The sequence below is a fragment of the Choloepus didactylus genome, chromosome 1 (genome assembly GCF_015220235.1).
Source record: "Choloepus didactylus isolate mChoDid1 chromosome 1, mChoDid1.pri, whole genome shotgun sequence".
NCBI classification, from domain to species: Eukaryota; Metazoa; Chordata; class Mammalia; order Pilosa; family Megalonychidae; genus Choloepus; species Choloepus didactylus.
This window is the reverse complement of record NC_051307.1, coordinates 163,300,219-163,317,518: the sequence shown is the minus strand read 5'-3', so window position 1 is coordinate 163,317,518 and position 17,300 is coordinate 163,300,219. Positions and strand designations below refer to the sequence as shown.

Here is a 17,300-nt window from a genome sequence, read left to right as displayed (position 1 = left end):
ACAACTTTGACGAACTCCTCAGGAAACGAACCGGCAACTTTGACGAACTCCTCAGGAAACGAACCGACAACTTTGACGAACTCCTCAGGAAACGAACTGGCAACTTCGACAAGCTCCCCAGGAAATGCTTCACTGAGCAGCTGAAGAAAGAAGTGAAGGTTCTCTAACCGTCCGGCTTATAAGCCTCCAACTGATCACCCGGACCAAATCCAGCCAATTGCATTCTCTCACTGTGGAAGCACTCCCTCTTGATGAGTCATCAGTCAGCTGCAGTCAATTGACTGATGATCTGACAAACCAGCCCGTTGGATTATTAACCAGCCTCAAATATCCTCACAGCAATCGTCAGGCCAGTGCCACCTAGCCAAGTTGACACATGAACCCAACCATCACACTTGGTGTAGGTCTATTCAGATCTATTCTGTTTGGGGTATGCTGCACTTCTTAGATCTGTAATTTTATGTCTTTCATAAGAAATGGGAAATTTTCATTGATTATTTCCTCTTTTATTGCTTCTGCCCCTTTTCCCTTCTCTTCTCCTTCTGGGACACCCATGACATGTACATTCATGTGCTTCATGTTGTCATTCAGTTCCCTGAGACAATGCTCATATTTTTCCATTCTTTTCCCTGTCTCTTCTTTTGTGTGTAGGATTTCAGGTGTCTTGTTCTCCAGTTCCTGAATGTTTTCTTCTGCCTCTTGAAATCTGCTGTTGTATGTCTCCATTGTGTTTTTCATCTCTGGTGTTGTGCCTTTCATTTCCGTAGATTCTGCCAGTTGTTTTTTCAAAATTTCGACTTCTACCTTATATTCCCCCAGTGTTTTCTTTATATCCTTCATCTCTTTTGCCATATCTTCCCTAAACTCATTGACTTGGTTTTTGAATTGATTTAGCATATTTCTTTGAAAATCTTTAATTGATTGTTTCATTAAAGTGAAACAATATCTCAGCTATATCTCAACTGAGGTGTAAGTTTGTTCCTTTGACTGGGCCATATCTTCATTTTTCCTAGTGTAATTTGTAGTTTTCTATTGTCTAGGCATCAGGTTTCCTTGATCACCCCAATCAGATTTTCCCAGACCAGAAGGGGCTTATGTCTCAGAAGGGGCCTATATTCAGTGTCAGGTTTCCCTGAGATTGTGTCTTGGAAGATTGACAGACATTCCTGTAAGGGCCTCTAGTTGCTGTGCTTTTCCTAACCTACCCAACAGGTGGCGCCTGTCAGCCTGTCACTCCCCACTTGTGTAAAGAGGTGTGGCCCTTTAATTCTCAGCTTAAGTTGTTTCTGTTTTGACTGTTTTCCCCCTGGCCCTTGGGTCTGATTTCTGAAGGGAGGGTAGGCACTAGAGCTGGGCCCCACTTCCTTCCTTTTAGGGAAGATACACCCCTTAGGGAGCTATTTTCTGCACTTGAATTACTCCTTTGTCTCTCTGGCTCTGTTAACTCCACCCTTGTCTGAGTCAGAGCTCTGCAAACTGGAAATGGCTGAGGCTCTCTGCACTGAGCCACTCAGGTTGAGAGAAAGAAAAAGGGAAAGAAAACCCCTTTCAGAGCCAGTCCACAGCCCCAGATAGCACCTGGTATTCTGAGCTGCCTTTCCTAGGAACAGGAGTTTTCTTGCTCTCTAAGTCAGCTGTCTCTAAAAGCCTCTTTTTTTTTTATTTAATTATTTTTTTCCATCACCTCTACCTCCTCTCCACTGGGAGCGACCTCAGTGTACTTTGCTGCTTGTTAGGGGTTTGTCTATGTTTGTAGCTTGTATTCAACAATCCATATTTGTTAATTAAAACCACAGTTGGAGCTAAGCTAAGCTTGCTCTTGGACTGCTACTTTCTCCCACAGCGAGGTCTTTCAGCTCAGTCTGCCATGGGGGGAGTGGGCTTCTGGCATGGTTCCACAGTTTTTACTTGCAGATTTTATGCTGTGATCCCAGCCATTCCACCCATTTCAGGTTGGCATACGATGTGTGGACAGTCACGGTTGTCCCCCAGCAGTTGTTCCAGATTATTTACTACTTGTTCCTCGTTGTTTATTAGTTGTTCCGTGGGACTGACTGAGTTCCACACCTCTCTATGCCACCATCTTGCCTGCACTAACTTTTAAGAATATTGTTTCCACGGCCCTTAAGCCTAGAGGCTCAATAAACAGTGCCTGTTTACCAACTGTTGCCTCAAAATTCTAATATGAATTATTAAGGATTAGTTCAGGACACTGATTGACTCCTTAGGATGGACTGAACTTACAGAAGGAATGATATTTCAGGATCCATTTAGCTTCATAATTTAGATTAAGTAATGCTACTTGCTTTAACAAAAAAGTCAAAATCTCAAGGGTTTCACAAGATAAAAAGTTATTTCTTACTCACATCCTGGAACAGTGCAGTTTGGCAGAAGGTAAAATGGAGAGTTATCCTGCTCCATGTAGTCATTTAAGGACCCAGGATTCTTCTGTAATGTGGTAGGTCTGTCATTCTCTAGGACTTAGCATCCCTTTTCTAAATTCTCTGTAGCTAGTGAGCAGGAAAGTGAGAAAGGTAGTAGAGGATCTTGCAGGTTAAAGATAAGATTAGATATCAGTCATGTGGCCCTGCCTAACTGCAAGGGAGCCCTGGAAATGTAGTTTAGTCTGTTGCCTGGAGAAGGAAGAAATGAATCTGATGAGCATATGGTATTGACTCTGCTGCAATTCCCTTTCCTCTTGCTATCCACAAATGTGCATGCAATCCTAGTCCTAGAGTGATCTACATATGATGTTAGTCATTTCATTAATCACCAAGGCTAATTTGGCTGATCTAGTGGTTCAACACTTATCTACTTGCTCCTATTTTATTCCATTTGCTTTTCTGTGGAAGGAGTTGATCTTTACACATACAGGAGGACTTTTCTAATGTCAAGGATAAACAAGTATTAATAAAGACCCTGCCTGAATCACTATATTTTAAAAGTGGAATTCACGGAAAGTGGTTGCTCTTTGGTATTTATATACCTGGCAAGTAAGAGAGAATATTATCCATTCATCCATTAAGTTGGTAAGAGCTTCAAATGATTGTTCCTCTCTATCACACTGTTCCTTTGTGAGGAAGAAGAGAAGATTCTAGGACTTCAGGATAACCAGAAGATGATGATATGATCAAAAGAAAAACAAAGCCAGAGAGATTTCAGCTTAAATGATAATAGAATAAACTATCACAGGATGTCTAGTAATAGAAGTTTACTTGACATAACTTTGAGACACTATGTTCTAGAGAAATTAATTTATATCCTTGGACTTCATTCCAAAATTCAAAGTCTAAGGAATTCTCAACTCAAGTTGGCTTTTGATCAAAAGCATTCCATATATAGGAAGGGCTTATCAGATGGGGCCAAGAGAAGCAGAGAAATGTATGGACAAAGAGTTGTTAGGAGCCAAGGACTCTTTTACATGCATGTGTGTTGTTGGCTTGTATACTTAAACTAGCAAATCCTTCAGTAGCGTATGATAAAAGCATAGGTGGTATTTTACTGGAAATGCAAGTATTTATTTCACAGGGTTAATTTCTATACATGGACATTTTTGGCCCATCAAATACAGTTCTATATGTTTTCACTTAGAATCCTGTGTCCCAAAAGGGATATGGAAAATGAAGTACTGCTTTCTTATTAATTATATTACTGGCTTCTTCTGCCAGGAAAAGGCCGGCACTGCTAGAAAAATCTCATCTCCATGGCAACAAAGATCTCAACTTTTAACTTGACATCACATGAAAAGGAAATTCTCTTTCTCTCTAATCTTAAAGATTGTAGTTTTGTGAAAGTGGGAATGACCTTTGGCAGCAGGGTTCTGTCACAGTGTCTGGGCAAAAGGGCCCATGTCCAGGGCAGAGGCCCTCAGGACTTTCAATATGTCAACCTTGATTTTATCTACATCAAGTCAAGAAGCAAGATTAAACCATGCAAGATATTATTTTTCTACCCAAGAACAATGACCTGTTTAAACTCTGGAGATACAGCAAGGGTAGAAGAATAAGAAATTTCATTTGTTGAGCTTCCCTGAATATCGCCAGAACTCTGAAAGGGTGGGGGTGGGGGTGGGGGGAGGAGCTAATTAAATCCATCTCTGTTGGATGTTACTTATTATCTTCTATTTCTGCTAAATCAGTGTCTTCCTTCTGCCCTCATTAAATGTCCTATAAGGGACACCTGATCACCCTGGTCTAGAAAATAAGCTTCTCTAAAAGCAATGCTGTGGAGAAATCATTTGCCATCTCTGTTTAAAAACCTTCAGTTGACAGTAAGACTGATTAGCCATATCTCCTCAATGAAGAGGCAGGGAGGGTGCTAGGCATGGGAGGAGATGTGATGTTAATTGATCACATGCTCTGTGCAGGACACTGTGCTAGGTTCTTGAACTAAGTACCTTCCTTGTCCTTGTGAACAAAGAGGAACATTGGCTCACGCTAGATGTCATTTGATGCTCAGTTTTGTGTGTCGATCTAACCTAAGGGTTCGACATGTTCTGTAGCCATCAGTGCCAAATATTTGTGACACTGTCAGATTTTTGGAAAGGTAAAATGGAGCTGCCATTTCGATTAAACAGTAGTTCATTTTGGTTTAGATTTGCATTTCCTTTAAAATGCCAATTTGGTTCATTTTTATTCTTAAGGATCAAAAGACATTAAACAAATAATTTCTTCATTTAGAATTAATTGTGAAAAGTGTGAGAGTATATTGCTAAGTAGTACCATTGTGTATAGAATTCAGTGATTGAGGGGAGGGTACAATAAGTAAGACAGCCATAGAGAGAGTGTTCTTTTAAGAAAAACAGAGGTTAGGCGGAATCAGAGGATGGGATCAGTTTTAACAAAACATAGTCCCCCACAGAACCTTAAGAACTAACTTTTAAATTCACCAATGGTTTCTCTCTCACTATTCACTAACTTTGTTTAGTGAGCAAACTATTACTTTTGGTAGCATAAAATAGGCCTCTTCTCCTTTGAAGTTTTGAGAAACATTTTAAAAATTCATTATATCCATCAGGGTGTGCTGATTTATTTTGGTTTTGATGTGTTCCTAATAGCTAGTGAAGATGAGCATGTTTTCATGTGCTTTTTAGCCATTTGTATTTCCTCATTAGAAAAATGTCTATTTGTGTCTTTTGCTTTTTAATTGGATTCTTTGTCTTTTTCTTGTTGAGTTGTAGGATTTCTTTGTATATTCTGGTCATCAAACCCTTATCAGATACATGGTTTCCAGATTCTTTCTCCCATTGAGTTGGCTGCCTTTTCACCTTTTTGACAATGTCCTTTGAAGCACAGAAGTATTTACTTTTGAGGAGGTCCCATTTATCTATTTTTTCTTTCGTTGCTTATAGTTTAGGTGTAAGGTCTAGGAAATTACTACCTATCACTAGATCTTATTCAGAGGTTTTTAAAAAGGTTTTAAATGCCTTTCCCTGAAACTGAGTTTTAATCAGTTTTTGTTCAAAGGCCTCCTCAGTCTTTTCTGTTATAGTTTGGGTTGTGAAAAGTTGCCTCTTCCAATCCTTTTTAAAAGGCTTGAAATTTCTGGACTCTTTAGTCCCTTTCATTTCTGCTTACAAAGTGGCCACTTCTTTTCTTAAATCATCTCTTTCTCATGATACCTTGTCATAAGCATGCTATTAACATTCTGTTTTTCAACCTCTTCAATTAAAGCAACAATCTCATTAGGTTCATTACAGGTAAACCTAGGTTCCAGACCAACACAATAAAGCGAATATTTCAATATGGTAACACAATTTTTTTTGGTTTCCCAGTTTTAATAACATATAAAATTATGTTTATACTATACTGTAGTCTATTGTGTGCAGTAGTATTATGTATTTTAAAAAGTACATACCTTAATTTAAAAATACTCAGTTGCTAAAAAAGTGCTAACCATCTCACCTGAGCCATCAGTAAGTCATAATCTTTTTGCTGGTGGAGGGTCTTGCCTCTATGTTGATGGGTATTTTCTAATCAGGGAGGTGGTTGCTGAAGGTTGGGCAGCTGTGACAATTTCTTAAAATAAGACTGCACTGAAGCGTGCCACATCGATTGACTCTTCCTTTCATGAAAGATTTTTCTGTACTATGTGATGCTGTTTGAAAACATTTTACCCAAAGTAGAAGTTCTTTCAAAATTAGAGTCAGTCCTTTCAAACCCTGCCACTGCTTTATCTACTAAGTATATGGAAAATTCTAAACCCTATGTTGTCATTTCAACAACATTCACAGCATCTTCACTAGAAGATGAAATCATATTAAGAAACCACTTTTTTTTTTTTTGCTCATCCATAAGAAGCAACTCCTCATCCATTAAAAGTTTATCGTAAGATTGCAACAATTCAGTCACATTTTCAGGCTCCACTTCTAATTTAGTTCTCTTGCTATTTTCACGACATCTGCAGTTGCTTCCTCCACTGAAGTCTTGAACTTCTCTAAGTCATCCATGAGGATTGGAATCAACTTCTTCCAAACTGTTAATGTTGATATTTTTACCTCCTACCATGAATCAGAAATGTTCTTAATGGCATCGAGAATGGTGAATCCTCTCTAGAAGGTTTTCAATTTACTTTTCCCATATCCATCAGAGAAATCACTATCTATGGCAGCTATAGATTTAAAAAATGTATTTCTTAAATAAGAATACTTGAAAGTCAAAATGACTCCTTGATCCATGGGCTGCAGAATAGATTTTGTGTTAGCAGGCATGAAAACAGCATTCATCTCTTTGTAAATCTCTATCAGAGCTCTTGGTTGACCAGTGCATTGTCAACGAGCAGTAATATTTTGACAGGAATCTTTGTTTTCTGAGCAGGAGGCCTCAACAGTGGGCTTATATTCAGTAAACCATGTTGTAAACAGGTGTGCTGTCACCCAGACTTTGTTTTTCCATTTATAGAACACAGGCAGAGGATATTTAGCATATTTCTTAAGGGTCCTAGGGTTTTAAGAAAGGTAAATGAGCATTGACTTTAATTTAAATTTACCAATGGCATTAACTCCTAATAAGGTGTCACCCTGTACTTTGAGGCTTTGAAGCCAGGCATTGACTTCTCCTCTCTCACTATGCAAGTCCTAGATGGCATCTTCTTCCAATAGAAGCCTATTTCATCTACACTGAAAATCTGTTGTTTTATTGTCTTCATCAATGACCTTAACTAGATCGTCTGGATAACTTGCTACAGCTTCTGCATCAGCAGTTGGTACTTCACCTTGCAATTTTATGTTATGGAGACAGTTTCTTTCCTTAATCCTCATAAACCAACCTCTACTAGCTTCAAACACTTCTTCTGCAGCTTCCTAGCCTCTCTCAGCCTTCATAGAATTTAAGAGAGTTGGGGCCTTGCTCTGGATTAGGCTTTGGTTTAAGGGAAAGTTGTGACTAGTTTGATCTTCTATAGAGACTGCTAAAACTCTCTCCATATTAGCTATAAGGCTGTTTCACTTTTTTTAATTGTTTGTGTGTTCACTGGAGTAGCTCTTTTAATTTCCTTCAATAACTTTTCTTTGCACTCATAACATGGCTAACTGTTGCAAGAGGCCTAGCTTTTGACCCCTCTTGGCTTTTGACATACTTACCTCACTAAGCTTAATCATTTCTAGCTTTTGTTTTAAAGTAAGAGATATTTGACTCTTCCTTTCACTTGAACTCTTAGAGGTCGTTGTGGGTTATTCATTGGCCTAATTTCAATGTTGTTGTGTCTTGGAATAGAGAGGGCTGAGGAGAGGGAGAAAGATGGGGGAATGGCCGTAGGTGTGGTAGTCAACATTTATCGATTAAGTGTACTGTCTTATATGGGTGTGGTTTGTTACTCCAAAACAATTATAATAACAATGTCACAGATTGCCATAACAGATATAGTAATAAGGAAAAAGTGTAAAATATTGTGAGAATTATCAAAATGTGACAAAAAGATAAGAATTGAGCACATGCTGTTAGAAAAATGGCACCAAAAGATTTGCTCAATGTAGGATTGCCACAGACCTTCAATTTATGAAAAAAACAAAAAACACAGTATCTGTAAAATGCAATAAAAAAAGGTATGCCTGTATTTGTCTTCCAAATTGTCACAGGTAGCATTTTTTAACAAATTTTTTGCTACTGCAAAAAACCATATTGTCATTCTTCCAGTCTCTACAACAAGTGTCCTCAGAGCCCCCTTCCTACCTCAGCTTCTTCCTCTTTTCACCTATTTTGCTGAGATCTATACATGTCCCATGGCCAAGGTGTACAGACTCTCACAGATTAAAGAACCAATTCTTGGGGATAGGAGGAAGTTAGGAAGCCATTACAGTAGCAAAGGAAGGATAAACTGAGGTTGTTGCCTGATGAGATATAGAGATGAGGATTTCAGGTTGAGTTATTAAGAGATTCAGTATATTACCAAGATATAAGACTCAGGGAGGTGGACTGAAATATATTTTCAAACTAGTTTATTAATTTTATTTTGGATACATTAAGCTTGGTTTGCACAGAACTGCTCTGAGGAGTGGTCAGGCAGCTAGGTGAAATTTCAGGACAGTAGGTTGACTAGAGGTATCTCTAACTCCCACTAACAAGTGAGAGTTTGAAGAGATTACTTAGGCTGAAAGTTTAGAGCAAGAAAAAAAGAGGGTTAAAGCTAGGAAGTCAGGAATGTGAACATTAAGAGGTAGCAGAGGAAAAGGAGAAAGAATAACGAACTAAGAGGAATGGGGAGGGAGAAGAAAGAGACTCTCTAGCTTCCCTGACATTCCACTGTGCTGATTCATTTCCCCTCCCTGCCCTTTGTGACAGAGTTCACAGATAGAGTTTGTTTTTAATTCAATTTTATTGAGATATATTCACATACCATGCAATTATCCAAAGTGTACATTCAGTTGTTCATAGTACCATTATATAGTTGTGCATTTATCATCACAATTAATTTTTGAACATTCTCATTACCACACACAAAAAATAAGAATAAGAATAAAAATTAAATAAAAAAAGAACACCCAAAACATCCCATCCCTCCCTATTATTCATTTACTTTTTGTCATTTTTCTATTCATCTGTCCATACAGTGGATGAAGGGAGTGTGAGCCACAAGGCTTTCACAATCACAAGTCACACAGTACAAGCTATATAGTTATGCAATCAACTTCAAGAATCAGGGGTACTGGGTTGCAGTTCAACAATTTAAGGTATTTCCTTCTAACTATTCCAATACACCAAAAACTAAAAAGGGATATCTATATAATGCATAAGAATAACCTCCAGAATGTCCTCTCGACACCATTTGAAATCTCTCAGCTACTGAAACTTTATTTTGTTTCATTTCTCTTCCCCCTTTTTGGTCCAAGAATGCTTTGATGCCAGGGCCAAGCTCATCCCTGTGAGTCATGTCCCAGGTTGCCAGGGAGATTTACACCCTGGGGAGTCATGTCCTACATAGGACAGAGGGCAGTGAGTTTACCTGAAGAGTTGGCTTAGAGAGAGAGGCCAAATCTGAGCAACAAAAGAGGTTCTCTGGGGGTGACCCTTAGGCACAATTATATGTAGGCTTAGCCTCTCCTTTGCAGTAACAATCTTCATAAGGGCAAGCCCTAAGATCAAGGGCTCGGCCTTCTAAATTGATAGTTTCCAATGCTTGTGAGAATATCAGGAACTCCCCTGGTGGGGAAGTTTAATATTTCCACTTTTTGCCCCACTCCCTCAAGGGGGCTTTGTAAATACATTTTTATTCTTTGCCCAAATTACTCTGGGATGTGTTGGGGCTTCACACTAACCTGGACAAACCAACCAGATTTCACTCCCTATTCAAAGTTCCATGTAATTATGGTGTTTGAATAAACTGACCATACAAGTTAAATTATGTAGTGTGCTACAGAAAATATAAATTTTTGTACCAAATAAACATCTCTTCCTTTGGTCTCACACAGAAATTAAAGTTTTAAAACACTGTTCCCGGTATAATTACATAGTTATGCATTCACCAACACAATCTATATGAGGACATTTCCATTTCTTCCACAAAGAAAGAGGAAGAGGAGAAAAAAGAAAAAAAATGACAACTAAAAAAAAAGAAAAAAGGAAAGAGAAATAAACTGCAATAAAAAGGTGAGACAACAACACCAACACCAAGAATCCCATACCCCTCTCTTATATCCCCCTCTTATAGACATTTATCTTTGGTATATTGCCTTTGTTACAATTAAGGAAGCATATTGCAATGTTACTGTAAACTATAGACTCTAGTTTGCATTGATTGTATTTTTTCCCCGATACCATCCCATTTTCAACACCTTGCAAAGTTGGCATTCATTTGTTCTCCCTCATGTAAAAACATTCTTATATTTGTCCATTTAATCACAATCATTGACCAGTCTAGGTTTCACTAAGTTATACAGTCCCAGTCTTTATCATCTATCTTTCCTTCTGGTGTCATACATATGCCTAATTTTCCTATTTCAACCATACTCACAGTCATCTTTGTTCAGTGTACTTACAATATTGTGCTACCATCACAGTATTGTGCTGTCCATTTCTGGATCTACACAATCTGATCCTCTTGAATATTCTGTACTCCTTCAGCATCAAATGCCCGATCTCTACCCTCTTTCTATCTCCTAATATCTTCATTTCTGCACTCTTCTCCAAACCTCTCTTTCCTGTCTTTTCCTGTCTTAGCACTCCCTTTAGTATTTCTTGTAGAGGAGGTCTCCTGTTCATGAATTCTCACAGTGTCTGTTTATCTGTAAATATTTTAAACTCCCTCATATTTGAAGGATAGTTTTGCCAGATATAGGATTCTTGTTTGGCAGTTTTTCTCTTTCAGTATCTTGTATAAATCATACCACTGCCTTCTCTCCTCTATGGTTTCTACTGAGAGATCCACTCTTAGTCTTATTGAGCTTCCCTTGTATGTGATGGATCGCTTTTCTCTTGCTGCTTTCAGAATTATCTCTTTGTTTTTGACATTTGAAAATCTGATTAATAAGTGTCTTGGAGTAGGTCTATTTGGATCATTTATGTTTGGGGTATGCTGCACTTCTTGGATCTGTAATTTTATGTCTTTCATAAGAGTTGGAAATTTTTCACTGATTATTTTCTCTGTTATTTTTTCTGCCCCTTTTCCCTTCTCTTCTCCTTCTGAGACCCTGTAACACGTATATTCGGGCATTTCATGTTGTCATGCAGTTCCCTGAGTGCCTGCTCATATTTTTCAATTCTTTTCCTCTCTGTTCTTTTGTGTGTGGGATTTCAGATATCCTGTTCTCTAGTTCACTGATCCTTTCTTCTTTCTCTCAAAGTCTACTTTTGTATGTCACCATTGTGTTTTTCATCTCTTCTATTGGGTCTTTCATTCCCATAAGTTCTGCCACTTGTTTTCTTCAAGTTTACAAATTCTTCCTTATGGTCACCCACTGAGTGTCTTCTTTATATCCTTTATGTCTTTTGTCACATTTCCCTTCAACTCATTGATTTTATTTAGAAGATTTGTTTGAACATTTTTAATTGGTTGTTTCAACTCCTGAATCTCAGTTGAGGTGTTAGTTTTTTCCTTTAACTGGGTTGTATCTTCATGTTTCCTGGTGTGGCTCATGATATTTTGCTCTCTAGGTATCTGATTTTCTTGATTAGTTTATTCTGGAGATTGTTTTCTCTTTTTTCCTAGTGTTTTCTTGTTGTTTGTCTTTGATCTGTATATTTTCTTTTGTTCTCTTACTGGCCAGTTGTCAGATTGGCTCTGCCCCTCAGTTTTCCCCCCAAATCAGGTGCCCTCTGTGGCCTGCCACAGGGATGGGAGGTAGGCTCTGGGCACCCCTTCAGGTTCACTGTGTGTGGTAATACAAATCTGCTGGCTTCAAGTGGTGCTCTGTTTTCCACTGACCAGCAAGACCTGGGTTTGTTTCAGAGCCGTGCTTTAACAGTTGGGTTTTCCATATTTCTGAACCAAAACAGGGCTGGGTTTCTGTACAGGGCATGTAGACCAGCTCCTTTGGTCCTAGGAAAGGATCTGGAGTATCTTTTTAAAAGTGTTTAAATTCCCTTGCACCTTCCAGACTATACAGTAGATGGCAATGTTTAGTAACTTAATTGTCCTCAGAAGCTGCTTTGCCTCCGAGCACAGGCTGTGTCTACACAGGTAGGCTGAAACTGTGGGATTCCTATGCTCTCACTTTGCCAGCCAAAATCTGGCTCTATGTGGGGCTCCATCTGTGGCAAAGTACTCCTTTGGCTGACCCAGTATTGCAGCTGTCCCCAAGGCAAGGAAACTGCTGCTGGCTGCAGCTTCCCACAAGGGTAGATGCAGCTTTCCACAAGGGTGGGAGAAGGGCTTTGAGACCCAGGGCTGGAAACACAGTCCTTGTCCTTCACTGACTGGGCCTTGAGAAGTCCTCCCCTGTTCCCCAGGGTCATCAAATGGTGGGAGTATGTCTTACTGCTGTGAGAGATAATTATAGTCTGTGTCTGTGGAGGGAGGGATTCCGTCTGCTGATATTGTGCCTTTCCCACACTGAAACCGAATGAGGGGGAGAGGAGAGGACTGGCTGGTCTGGGAAAGAATATTCCTAGCTGATATTTTTTCTCTTGCTTCAATTTGGCATTTGCAGGGGACTTCTCCAGTCAATAGCCTCCTCCAGAGTTTCAAACAATTCAGAATTGTCCTTTTTTTAATTGAATCTCTGGAGAGAAGTTTTCAGTAGCTGCTTACATCACCTTGTTGATGACATCACTCAGAGTTTAAAACATCTCCATAGATTTACTTCTACTGTATGTCATATAGCAAGTTTTTGAGATAACTTTTGATATGTATCATTTGTACTGTGCATTCTCAACAGAAACGATTATACCCCCAAGGGAGTGAAAATTTGTGCTGTGTGAGAGAAGTCTTAGATACTATATTAGTGTACCTCTGAGGCTCAAACCTACCCAACAAAATCTCAGTCCTTAGTTTTAATTTCACTTATTGGTTTTTCTTGGTTATCACACAAGCAGCATTGTCATTGAATTCATAGAAAATACACAAAGTGTATGCAAGGTCATTGCTACAAAACTATGACAAATGGATGTGATTGTGATTGGAGGACTTTCTTTCAACCAGTTGCTCCTTCTCAGAAACATATTGCAAGAAGTGGCCTCTGTGTGCCTATTGGCTGCCTCATGGATGATTACGTTTGATCCTCAGAGCTTTTGTGTGTGATTTGGGCCTTGAACATTAAGTAAAAATGGTTTATGTTTGATTATTTATTTACAAAAGTTATTCAGCCCATCATTAGTTATGTCATTTGCCTAAAAGAAAAAATGTTGGCAATGTCTGAATTAATGTCTAGCAGCTAGCTAATTTAAAAGTCATTTTCTCATATGAAGCAAAAGTTTAAAGTTAATTTCACTAAAAATAATTTTTAAAAACTTAATTTTTCAATTGTGTTGCTTTTGAGGGAAAAATAACAGTTTTGAATGATTTTTTAAATATGATTACACTGATATTAAATGTTTATATAGTATTAATCAACATATAATTTGATTACAATTTATATAAGTAATAACATTAAAACTTAATAAAAAGTTATAAAGTTAAATGTTAATAGCTTTTTAACCATTAATTTTACTTTTAACAACAATTTTAGTCATTCTTAACCCTGCATTAAATAAAAGCAGTAGGCTTTGTACTTACTTTTTTTTTTTTTTTTTTTTTGTATAAAACTGAGATGGACATGCACAGCATAAATAAATATACAGTATGTGGGTGGTAGTAAAATTTCATGGGGGAGCATTTGGGCAATAATGTTTTAAAGAGCTCTTTAGGGGGTCAAAAATGGGAAAAAATGTTGAGAAACACTGCTCTGTAGAATTATGTGTTATTTTTAGAACTTTAGTCATTGATTTCAATATTGCAAGTTTACTTAATCTCTCTAATATCTGTTTCTTTCTAGAATCTTTACCTGTAATTTGAGTTACCAGCCACCACATGGCAGACTCTAGTTGCATGCATCAGCCAGACAGAATTAGCTACATAATTAATGGAGGCAACAGGTAGACATTCCATAAGATGTAACAATCTTTCCTTAAGATTCATGTGTCTTCTAATACTTCTACCAAAATTGAACTCATTATTAAGACAACAAAGTATAGCATTTATTAGTATTGGTGTTGTGTATTTGAATAGCATCCCCAATTTAGAGCAAGATTTAAAGAAATAATACTACGAAGCACAAGTTTTATGAATCTTTACATGCTCTGGATGATGGCTTTAGTTGACCTGAATTTGAGCCAGTTAATAACAGTTATTCACTTTCACCTTTCTCAAAGTTGAATTATATTCTTTGAAGTTTAAGGAAAGTTTTAAATTAAAAGAAAAACATATACATACTTTTTAATAATTTGTTTAACCTTCCATCTTTTGTAGAATGATGACTTTCTTTCCTTCAGTTTCACCATGGAAACGCCCTCTTTTTTATCCAGTTTTTCAGTGTCGCAAAGAGGATTTCTGTGTGGTAGAGGGAGTTAAAAAAGTTGTCCTCTAAGGTCTCTTAGAATTCTGCAATGTTTTAAGTCTATGATGTATATGTGTGTTATTGTTGAGTGATGTAAGCTAAGGAGGAATTACTGCAGGAAACGGTTTTGGAGAAAGTCTTGAAGAAAATATGCTTGAATTGTCAGAGGGAAGGAAAGAAGACGTTCCCTAGAGGGAATTAATATTGAAGTGGAGGGAGGCGGGGCAAGATGGCAGACTGGTGAGCTGTAAGTTTTAGTTACTCCTCCAGGAAAGTAGGTAAAAAGCCAGGAACTGCGTGGACTGGACACCACAGAGCAATCTGTCTTTGGGCATACTTCATAAAACACTCATGAAAACGTGGAACTGCTGAGATCAGCGAAATCTGTAAGTTTTTGCGGCCAGGGGACCCGCGCCCCTCCCTGCCAGGATCAGTCCCAGGGGAGGAGGGGCTGTCAGCTCCGGGAAGGAGAAGAGAGAACTGCAGTGGCTGCTCTTATCGGAAACTCATTCTACTGATTCAAACTCCAACCATAGATAGACTGAGACCAGACACCAGAGACTCTGAGAGCAGCCAGCCCAGCAGAGAGGAGACAGGCATAGAAAAAAAACAACACGAAAAACTCCAAATTAAAGCAGAGGATTTTTGGAGTTCTGGTGAACACAGAAAGGGGAAGGGCGGAGCTCAGGCCTTGAGGCGCATATGCAAATCCCGAAGCAAAGCTGATCTCTCTGCCCTGTGGACCTTTCCTTAATGACCCTGGTTGCTTTGTCTATTAGCATTTCAATAACCCATTAGATCTCTGAGGAGGGCCGTTTTTTTTCTTTTTTTTTTTTTTTAAATCCTTTTTTCTTTTTCTAAAACAATTACTCTAAGAAGCCCAATACAGAAAGCTTCAAAGACTTTCAATTTGGGCACGTCAAGTCAAGAGCAGAACTAAGAGAGCTCTGAGACAAAAGGCAATAATCTAGTGGCTGAGAAAATTCACTAAACAACACAACTTCCCAAGAAAAGGGGGGTGTCCGCTCACAGCCACCATCCTAGTGGACAGGAAACACTCCTGCCCATCGCCAGCCCCATAGCCCAGAGCTGCCCCAGACAACCCAGTGTGACGGAAGTGCTTCAAATAACAGGCACACACCACAAAACTGGGCGTGGACATTAGCCTTCCCTGCAACCTCAGCTGAATGTCCCAGAGCTGGGAAGGTGGAGCAGTGTGAATTAACAAAGCCCCATTCAGCCATCATTTGAGCAGACTGGGAGCCTCCCTACACAGCCGAGCAGCCCAGAACTTCCCTGGGGGGACGGCACTCACCTGTGACATAGCACAGTCATCCCTCAACAGAGGACCCGGGGTGCACAGCCTGGAAGAGGGGCCCACTTGCAAGTCTCAGGAGCCATACGCCAATACCAAAGACTTGTGGTTCAGTGGCAGAGACAAACTGTGGCAGGACTGAACTGAAGGATTAGACTATTGCGGCAGCTTTAAAACTCTAGGATCATCAGGGAGATTTGATTGTTAGGGCCACCCCCCCTCCCCAACTGCCCAGAAACACGCCCCACATACAGGGCAGGCAACACCAACTACACACGCAAGCTTGGTACACCAATTGGGCCCCACAAGACTCACTCCCCCACTCACCAAAAAGGCTAAGCAGGGGAGAACTGGCTTGTGGAGAACAGGTGGCTCGTGGACGCCACCTGCTGGTTAGTTAGAGAAAGTGTACTCCACGAAGCTGTAGATCTGATAAATTAGAGATAAGGACTTCAATAGGTCTACAAACCCTAAAAGAACCCTATCAAGTTCAGCAAATGCCACGAGGCCAAAAACAACAGAAAATTATAAAGCATATGAAAAAACCAGATGATATGGATAACCCAAGCCCAAGCACCCAAATCAAAAGACCAGAAGAGACACAGCACCTAGAGCAGCTACTCAAAGAACTAAAGATGAACAATGAGACCATAGTACGGGATATGAAGGAAATCAAGAAGACCCTAGAAGAGCATAAAGAAGACATTGCAAGACTAAATAAAAAAATGGATGATCTTATGGAAATTAAAGAAACTGTTGACCAAATTAAAAAGATTCTGGACACTCACAGTACAAGACTAGAGGAAGTTGAACAACGAATCAGTGACCTGGAAGATGACAGAATGGAAAATGAAAGCATAAAAGAAAGAATGGGGACAAAAATTGAAAAACTCGAAATGGACCTCAGGGATATGATAGATAATATGAAACGTCCGAATATAAGACTCATCGGTGTCCCAGAAGGGGAAGAAAAGGGTAAAGGTCTAGGAAGAGTATTCAAAGAAATTGTTGGGGAAAACTTCCCAAATCCTCTAAACAACATAAATACACAAATCATAAATGCTCAGCGAACTCCAAATAGAATAAATCAAAAAAACCCACTCCGAGACATATACTGATCACACTGTCAAACATAGAAGAGAAGGAGCAAGTTCTGAAAGCAGCAAGAGAAAAGCAATTCACCACATACAAAGGAAACAGCATAAGACTAAGTAGTGACTACTCAGCAGCCACCATGGAGGCGAGAAGGCAGTGGCACGATATATTTAAAATTCTGAGTGAGAGGAATTTCCAGCCAAGAATACTTTATCCAGCAAAGCTCTCCTTCAAATTTGAGGGAGAGCTTCAATTTTTCACAGACAAAGAAATGCTGAGAGAATTTGCTAACAAGAGACCTGCCCTACTGGAGATACTAAAGGGAGCCCTACAGACAGAGAAACAAAGACAGGACAGAGAGACTTGGAGAAAGGTTCAGTACTAAAGAGATTTGGTATGGGTACAATAAAGGATATTAATAGAGAG

General features: G+C 39.1%; 1 protein-coding gene across 7 annotated transcripts in view; it reads left to right on the top strand.

Moving 5' to 3' along the window:
* TMEM108 (transmembrane protein 108) overlaps positions 1-17,300 on the top strand; it is a 433,516-nt gene that overhangs the window by 197,225 nt on the left and 218,991 nt on the right. Inside the window, exon 1 of one of the 7 annotated variants that reach the window (XM_037844709.1) lies at positions 13,924-14,003. The exons of the other annotated variants lie outside the window; for them this stretch is intronic. The gene's annotated coding sequence lies outside the window, so the exon portion shown is untranslated. Of the gene's footprint in view, positions 1-13,923; positions 14,004-17,300 lie in introns of those variants that run through there. 7 annotated transcript variants of the gene reach the window in all.